This window comes from Fukomys damarensis, unplaced genomic scaffold (assembly GCF_012274545.1).
Source record: "Fukomys damarensis isolate Sample0158 unplaced genomic scaffold, DMR_v1.0_HiC HiC_scaffold_4, whole genome shotgun sequence".
Lineage (NCBI taxonomy): Eukaryota > Metazoa > Chordata > Mammalia > Rodentia > Bathyergidae > Fukomys > Fukomys damarensis.
The window spans coordinates 22,778,890-22,788,777 of record NW_022900916.1 but is presented as its reverse complement, the minus strand read 5'-3'; positions in this window follow the sequence as shown (position 1 = coordinate 22,788,777).

Below are 9,888 nucleotides of genomic sequence, written 5' to 3'. Positions count from 1 at the left end.
AATTATTTTGGGAAGTTATTCAGCAGAGGAATAGCTGAGTCAAATGGAACTTCTAGTCCCAGCTCTTTGAGGTATCTCTTTTTTTTTTTTTTTGAGACAGGGTCTCACTATGTAGTTGAGACCGACCTGGAACTCACTATGTGTGTCCCAGAGGCTGGTCTCAAACTCACAGTGATCCTCCTGCCTCAGCCTCCAAAGTGCTGGGATTACAGGCCACCATGTCTGGCTGAGAATAAACTATACTTTTTCAAGGTGCATAATCTTTTTAATATGCTGTTCAATTTGGTTTTCTAGTAGTTTGTTGAATATTTTTGTGTTATATTCATGAAGGCTAATGCTCTATATGTTTCTCTTTTTATAGTACATTTGTCTGTCTTTTGAATCAGGGTAAAGCTTGTCTCATAAGATGAGTTACTAAGCTGTTTTCATATATTTTGTATTGCTAAAACAGAATGACTGATACGATGAGGTTTACTTTGGCTCATGGCTTTGGAGGCTAAAAGTCTAAGATTACAAAGCTATTAGAACATTCAGCCTTTTCTCTTTGAGATCTTTTTGTTTAATAAGGGTCCTGTGGTTGTATTAAAACGTGGCAGAAGGACACATATGTTAGAAGAAGCAAGAGATTAGGTGGTGAGGGAGCTGGGAAGGTCCACCATTGCTTTTCTATAAGCACTCACTCTTACAAGACCTAATCCAGTGTGATATTGTCTTAGTTACTTTTCTCATTTCTGAGATAAAATACTCAACACCTAAAGTTAAAGGAGGAAAGGTTTATTGTAGCTCACAGTTTGTCGAGATTTCACTTCATAGTTGCCTGGCTCCAATACAGGGTGGTACGGCAGAAGGGCATCACAGAGGAGAAACAGTTCATGGTGGGAAGAAGGCAGTGAAGCAGTGAAGTAGCAAAGAAGCAGCCAGCAAGGACAACACACCTCACACCTCTTTTTGTCCCTTATATTCTAGGCAGGATAGTCACCACTAGGGAGGGTAGCACTCACCCCCAGGGTGGGGCAACCTTAATTCTAGCATCAAACCAACAGTGAATCAATCCTAGGATAACATTCTTAATCCCAGCATCACATACTCTACATCCAGCCACCTCTGAAAAGCCCCGTGTATGACTACATGAGGCTTGAGGGTGCTTCTAGATACAAGCCATAACAGAGACCAATATCAGTCCCTTCACAAGTGTGGTCCTAACCCAATAACCTCCACAAGGCCCTTTATCATAAAGATTCCATTGTCTTTTGATATCACAATACTGGGAATCAAACTTCTGATAACCAATCCATAGTAGGAAATTTCCTCTTCTTCAATGTTTGTAAGAGTTTGGGGAGGATTGGTTCTAAATTAATCTTTACATGTTTGGCAGTATTGTGTAATAAAGTCATTTGATCCTGGCCTTTTTTTGTTTATTTATTTTTATTACTGTTCCAGTTTTCTTACTATCTCTAAGTCTGTTCATGCTTTTTATTTCTTTATGCATCAGTAATGGCAGATTGTGTGTTTCTAGGAATTTATACATTCTTCTAGGTTATCCAATTTGTTGATGAAGAGTTATTTATAGTATTCTTTTTTTAATTGAGTTTATTGGTACAATCTATGTATACAATACAGTTACATTCATCACTGGGATCCTGTACCTTTACATAATAGGTCTTGATTCTCATTTTTTTCCCCTTGTTCCTGTCCTCCCTTCACCCCCTCCTCCCCTCCCCATTTACAAACACTTTATTTCCATTTTTTCAGTTTCTCATATTTTTTTTCCCTCTCACTTATTACCTTTCCCCCACTCTTCCCACTTTCCCTACACCTTTAACCCTTTACTTCCTATTTCACATTATTAATTATCTCATTAGGATCCTGTGTACTATTATAGTTTTTCACACCAGAGAAACTATTCAGTATTTCAGTTAAAGACATCTCTGTATGAACATTAAAAATTGTATTCTTTTGTAGTCCTTTTCATTTATGTGTCACCAGTTGTAATGTTCTTTCTTTCATTTCTTATTTTAGTTGATCCTCTTTCTCTTTTTTTTCTTAATATATCTGAAGATTTGTCAATTTTGTTGAAAAAATATCTTTAATTTGAGAAAACATATGAACTGTTGGAATTTTGTCTAATCTGCAAATCAGCATGTGCATACTAGATGCAAACAGCATGTTACTGTTTCCTACTTACATTATTTCATTCAACTTTTTATTATCACATAGTTTATACTTAATAAATAATATTAGTATTATCTTTAATTGTTTAAGGAAAATTTCTTCTTTTGTAAATCATACATCTCTTTCTCATGCCTTTTGAAAAGAATCACAAACTAAGCATCAAACTTATCAACATTGACTTAAGAAATCTGAATATTGTTGCTCTTTTATTTTATTTTTTTCCTCATTGAGTTTATTGGTACATTTTAGGTATACAGTATAATACATTTATTATTGGGATCTTGTACCTTTATATGACAGGTCTTGATTCTCATTTTTTCCCCTTGTCCCTGCCCTCCTTACATCCCCTCCTCCCCCCCCTTTACAAACACTTCATTTCCATTTTTTAATTTTCTCATATTTTTTCTTTTTCCTTATTAGCTTTCCCCTACCCTTCCCATTTTCCCTACACCTTTAGCCCCTTTCTTCCTATTGTCCATTACGTTGCTCTTTTATATCTTATCATCCTTGTATAATATTCCTGCTAATTTTATGGCCTTTCTTTGCACATGTTTAACTCAGTATGGATAGATCATTTCTATCAGCCTTTCATTATTCATTTCCTTGTAGAGCTCCGTGCGTTGATACCTTTTTTTCTCTAAGGTGAATGTTCTTCTGATTTTACTTTCCAGTCACTGTGTTTGCTATGAAACACTGCTTTGGAATAACTATCTTTTCAATTTAAAGAACTTGTGTAAAGTAAAAGTTTATTCATTATCTATAAACCTGATTCTAATAGATGTGCTTTCAATTTTTAGGATGGAGGGAATATAACTTTTGTTTTCTGGATTTTGTTTTATGTGTCTTGGTGGAGAAGTCTCTAGTTTGATTTAATATAATGTGATTTATAATCAGCTTGATTAAATATAGCTGAGTTTTGATTTTGACCTCATTAAGCTTTCTAAAAATAATTGTAGGCATGAATAATGTGTATTGAATATTTTCCTATTAAATTCTTAACCCCAAACCATAAAATTTGGCTTTATGAACAATGGAAAAATCTTTTGATTCCCTGGTGGAAAATTATATGCACTGTACTCTATTGACATTATTGTTAACCTCCAATTGGTTTGTGAATCATGGAGAATAAAGCATTATCTTTTTGAGGGAGAAGAATAGGAGCTGGAGGTAAAGAAAGAAAAGGGCATTATCAAACTATTTGAAAGTTGCACAAATAAATTATAAAAGTATTAGAGAATTCAGCATCTTCTATGTTGGACCTTATTGTCTAGTTTAAAGCTATTCAAGAGTAAAATTGCAGACATTTGATTTAGAATGGTAGCAATCAGCTTTTGCTGTGTCAATAAACAACCTCCAAATTTGCTGGCTTACAATAATGCATATCAGTTTCTTACTCATGCTACATGATAGCAATAGAACGAACTTTGGTTCTGTTGGTCTCACTGTGTTTTCATGGCTCTTCTACTTACTAGGACACGGCTTATGAACTACTAACTGAAGCATACTCTTTGAATGGGGAAGAGCATTTAAGGGGACATAAGTAAGCCACAAAAGCACATTAAATACTCATGCCCAATTTGCCAAAGCAGGAGGCAAGGCCAACTCCAAGTCAATGGGGCCAGGAGGTAAACTCTGCCTTTAGGAAAGCACAGCGAGCACTGAACAGGTACGAATAATCACAACCATCACTCAATCTAGCCAAACTTTCTTGGAAATACCCTGGACCCTTTCTGTGCAATATATCAATTAAGAACAGAAATATATCTAAGTCAGAGAATTTTAGAAACATAAGAGTCATTGAATCCTTTTTTCAAAATTCTATCATATTTTGAGAGCAGAAAATAAAATTATTAAAGTGGTTTCTGGAACCCAGAGTGCTGATTGTTGCTCTCTACCTCCCAACTTCTTGCGGTGTTTGTTTTCTCAAAAAGTCTGAGAGGAATCTGAAAAAAATGGCTTGAAAACCACCAGTATAGCTTTTCTCAGTACAGGATCCCCAGATGTTAAAAGGTGTGAAATTACAAAAAAATGTAACATGTACTGTGTAGGTTGAACAGAGTTCAGCAGAACTGAAGGAATTCTCAGAAATTTCACTGAGCCAGTGTTCATTGTGAAGAACAGAATGTAAATCTCAGTGTTGCCCAAACATTTTAGGAGAAATTTAGTGTTTTATTACACATCTTGGGAAGTGCTACAACAGATGACTGATCTTTTATTTAAAAAAATATATTAAGGCAGAAAATCAAGGGGACAATTCACTTGAGTTTTTCTCATCTAGTTAATTGTAGAGACCTGATTACAACTCATGTCTCCTGATTCCCTCTCCAGGAGTCATTAGTCATTTTTCTGAATTTGTTTCTATGGCCTACACATACTTTAACAGTAATGTAATGCTTCATAGGAATATTTTAACCTTTGAGAACAATAGGGCTGGTCAATGCCTGTATTTGGATCTAGTAGGAAAGAAACTGAGTGACCTTGAGTAACTGGTTTCACAAAGTGAATGAAGGACTATATAATCTTTGGTGAAGCAACCATTGAGCTAAACCACATTAACAAATACTCAGGCTCTCCCTCCCTTGTTTAATTTAAGGCGCCATTCATGCTGAAAATAATGGATGCAAAAAACTGTCATTTTCTGCCATACACAAAGTAGAGGGCTCTGTTCTTTTTCTTTTGTTCGCAAGTAAACGACTATTGTGAGACTGTATAATTTGGGTCATAGGCTAGTGTTTTACAAGGTTCTAGAAAAGTGATGAAATAGCATTACAAGATAAATTTGAGCCTAATTTTTATCTATAGCTTCATAGCAACTATACATTTACAGAGGAAATAACAGCTAATTAAAATATTTCTCAACTTTTTATATCTAAGAAAAATCCACGATACTGATTGGTGGTGGGGATAGAAGAGCTTTGCCTTTATATAATTATCTCTGATATAAAAAAATCCAAAATTCATGTGGATTAAGATCCAAAAAATGTGTTAGTAAGTGGAAATGTATCCAAAACAATAAGGACGAACATTTGGAAGAAGTTGTTTCACGTTCCAAAGTATTTGTAAAATTAAAAAAGGTAGAGAAATGAACAGTGAAGTGGATCACAAGAATGATTCTCTTAAATTCTATTTAGATTGCTTCATAAAAATTGAATAAGCACAACTTCTTGTTTTCCTACGTTGTTCTTAAGGAGTGAGCACGTCATTACTTTTATTTTTGTTGATAGCTGGAAAGAGGCCAGTACAGTGTTTATAATTTTATTAGTACTCGCCTTAGGCATCGGTGATTGAAATTCCAAAAGGATAAGTATAAGTCCTACCAAATGCTTGTAAATAAAGACCAAATGTGAGATAAAGCTATGAGAGAATACACATTACAGGATGACACAGTGTTTGTTTTCTTCTTTGTGTTCCTCTTCTTAATCTTGCCTACCACAATTAGGCAGACTAAAAAATATCTTTTTTTTCCTTGCATTTGTAGAGGAAATCTTAGCAGCAGACAGTAACTGTTCCATGGTTACCATATAGATGCATAGAGTGATTTTTAAAGTGTACAGTTAAGGTGGAATTTTGTTTTAGGTAAATACAATGATCTCTAATCTTACTAGCTTTCATGTACATGTTGTATATTTTTTCCATTTAAAAAAAATTGTATGCTTGGAGATATCTTATCAACTAATTTTCAACTTTGTATAAGCTGCTCTAAACTTCTCTTTTAAAGAATTTGTTTGAATGTCCCCCATAAATGATATCTATATTTTCTGAATTTAATTTTTCCTCTTCAAACTAAAAAAAAAACCAACAAAAGCCCATAAGAACATTTTAATTGATGTCTAACATATGAGTAGAAAAGTTTGTAAAAATAATAATATACAGTAAGTAAATTTTCAGAATTTGAGCACACCACTTAAGTAGGACACCAGAGGATCCCTTCAAACTCCCTTCTACATCTGCACAAACTTTTATATGTAAAAGCAAAATTTGGGAGCCTCACTTCAAAGTTTATAATTTTCACTCTCCTTTGAGAATTGACAGCATTGAAAGGGACTGTGTATTTTGCAAAGATTGAACTGGTGCTCAGAATCTTAAAAAATTGGATATCCAAGGCTTGAACATAGGTGCTTATTTGAGTCTATTTGCCCAGATTTCAATGGTTAAGATACCATAAAAAAAAATCAAGATTAAAGATTCAGTTTTTAGAAGTATATGTATATCTATTTATTAGAAGTATACATGTTTAGAAGAATATACAAGTAGATGTAGAATCTAGGACCTTCTCTTCCCATTTTTTTTCTTCTGGGTATTTAATGTTTCTGGGAAATACTAATCTGTATCTCATATGAGAAAAAAGCTTTTAAGAATCCAAGAGAGGTATGTCATATTTCATAGTGAGAGCAATTTTTTAAAAAGTAGTCTTAAGTTGTTTGCCATTAGCTGATGTACACAAGAATCCTATATTAGTGTATCTGTATAATAACTGTAATTATTTCATGCATAATATGCACATGCATGTATTAGTAACACATAACAATAGAATTTAAATTTGTATTTAAACTATTAGAAAAGAATTAGTAAAATTTGCCTCAATATCTTAATCTAATTTCCTCAGAGAGTTTATTTTTTATCTTCAAGTGTGAAATTCTCTAATCTTATTTTCTCTCTCAGAGCGAGTACTCTGTTCTTTTTCTTTATAATACAATAGTGTATAAAATTATGGATTTATCATTTAATATCAAGCTTCCTCAGTAGATTCAAGCTCATAGATTAGAGAACTGACTGTTATGTCCACGAATATATCTGAAGTATATCTGTGGTGCTAATCATATGTTAGAAGTTCAGTAATATTTGTGGCATAAATGGATGCTTGGAATAGATGACTATACTATTAAAAAAAGAAATGCTGTAATTATCAGGTGTACGCAAAATCATTATGCTAGGACAGTTTTCTGAGTGGTTTGCTCTCTAGTTCCCCTTCTCATCTCAGTGTCTTCTACGTATCTTCGTTCTGTGTGACAAGAGCCACTTGCTTGCACTTTATTCAAAGGTCAACCCCATCCTGAGGTACCTCAGTAACCTTCCTGAGCCTGAGCTTTAGGATCTTCTCCCTGCCTTCCCTCGGGCTTTGCCCTTTGCCCCTTAGAGACCCAAGCCTCAGCCTCTGCCCTAGGCTGGACTTTCCTTTCAGTTACAAGGAGCGGGAAGGTTACAGATGTGCTGACTGGTTAGGCAGAGTCTCCTCTGTGATCTGTTTCATTCATTTTCCTCACAATGAGAATACCACCATTTTCTTTGGAAGCCAGGATGCAAGAAAGTTGCAATGTCTGTTCCATCATAATAAAGTTTCAAAACCTGAATTCCTCTCAGAGTACACATTTAGGCTACTCTGGAAAGCTCTGGATGTAGAGGCTGTATCCTACCCTCATTAACTTCTTTAATGATGTTGTCAGCCTCTCAACCTTAAGAGTGACCTTTGCCTTCGCTGGATTTCTCATGAACGCTCAGCTTGTTTTATGGAATTCCAAGGATTGGAATCAGATCCTGAGTGTGAGCTACTTAGAACTGTGGTTGCAGTACTGCCTTGGTTGTCATATCAGTCATTCTCTTTGTATTCACAGACTAACACCTCTCCCCCGCTTAAAGAGCTCCAGCTCCAGATTATGGCCATTATCTTTCCCTTTTGGGCAGCAGGGCAGTAGTGGGTGATGTTCAGGGACGTGATGTTTATGGTATTCATATATTGTGTTCTTCACCTCTGCAACCCACTCATGACCTATCGAACTTGGGTCCTTGCCCTTGTGAAGGCGGTGGCAGAACCACTGAGCTAAATCCCCAGCCCATTAATTTCAGTTTTAAGAGATTATAATTTTCATTGGTAGGTGTACTTTTGACATGGGTGAAATCCTGTACTATCAAAATGGAGTGCTGGTGGTAGAAATATAGGCCTCTGCTTGTAAATGGTGGTTGTTTATCTGGGTCCATGGTCTTTGAATTGTTACTGAAATGCACTATAACAGGCACACCTCCACAGCCCAGGCTAAGGAGATTACGGCATTTGACCTATTCTATTTTTTCCGTGTTGTGAGACATTGAAAAAGGCTTATGTTTCCAGATCCCTTTAAGAGAGGAGTTGTATTAGTTTATGATTACCTACTTGCATATAAAAGCAAATCCTCCAGAGGAAGATGACAATAAAGATGAAGTAAGCATGAGCAAGCTAGCAGAAGGAATGTATGAAGGACAATCAGGTTTTACAAACTCAGGCAGGACATTTTGATACAATCAACTGATTATAGAGTAGTTATTTGAAGGGAATACTGTTTATAGTTACATCTATTAAAGAACTTATTACAAATTTTAGGACATTTCTTTTAATAAAACATTTGGTTATGTCTGCCTTATCTTTATTAGGGTGATCCTGGAATGTGCCCTTCTGTTGTTTGATGCCTGGTCCAGGTTTCTTGAAGGCCAAGTAGGCAGCTGAGGTGAAATTACACGTGCTACCTCTTGCTGCTTAGAGGAAAGTCAGAGAGGCTAATGGGCGCTGACAGAGTAAAGCAACCTCAGGAGAAAAGTAAATGTTCAGTGGTAGAGTAAAACCAAAACCTTTGGTCAGAGGGGAGTTTAATAACATTATTAACATACCATTCAAAGTTCACCATAGGAAAGAGAGTAGACATTGTTGGTTACCTTTTCCAACAACCTTTCTAATCACCTTGGACACGTTCACTATAGAAGCTTCAAGAGCTACATACTAATTTCTCTAGCTTCTCTCGAAGCTGAGGAAGTAATGTTTCCTGTTTATGAAATCTAGGAGGACTAGAGAACTCTAATGTGATGATGTGAAATAAGAAGCCTTCTATGACCATGAGTCATCAGATATAAAAAGAATGTCAGGTAATTAAAAAGAAGATATAACCCTGATTAGTACAGAGTCACAGAGCCTGTTTACGCAGCTACTTACCCTCAGCTTCCTAGTAATAAGGATTCTCATGTTATCACCTAAGAGTTCTGGTACTTGTAGCAGAAAGAGTAGTTGAGCGCTATTGTCGGCCACAATTATATTGACTATCATCCTCACAATGCTGTGAGCTAAGTATTATTTATGAATGGAGAAAAAGATAACCGGGAAAGGCTAAGGCATTTGCTCTTTTGTGATCTTTCCCATATTAGAGTTGGAATTCAAAAATTAAGTTGTCAGATTTTGGAACATAATGTTGATGAATACTTCGATGGAATTCTTATAAACTTACACCCGTTTTAAAGTTCAAAAGCTGTAGAATATCCATCTTTGGATTAGATCCCGTGACAAGATTGCCCCTATTTATGATATTTATAACTTTCAAAACAAAATGTAGAGTCTCAAGCTGTAGAAAAATGTACAGTAGAGAAATGATGGCCTAGATTAGGAATTTAATTTATTCTATGAGCCAGAAATCAAACAGAAATAATTGGTAGGAATTTACTCACAACTGCAAGTACTTTTGGAGAAAAGAACAGGTCAGAGTGGCTTCAGAAGTTTGGTAAGCAGAGAGAATTTGTCCTGTTTTATTTACAATGTTTGTTGCTAAACCACTCAAAACAAGTATACAATATGTGCTGATTCATTCAAAGAATCCTGGTAATTAACCTTTCTTCCCTCCCTTCTTCCTCTCCTTCCTTTTGAGAGAACCCAGAGAGCGTTGAGCTATGTTGATAGTCTTCTTTTATTTTCTTTTTCTT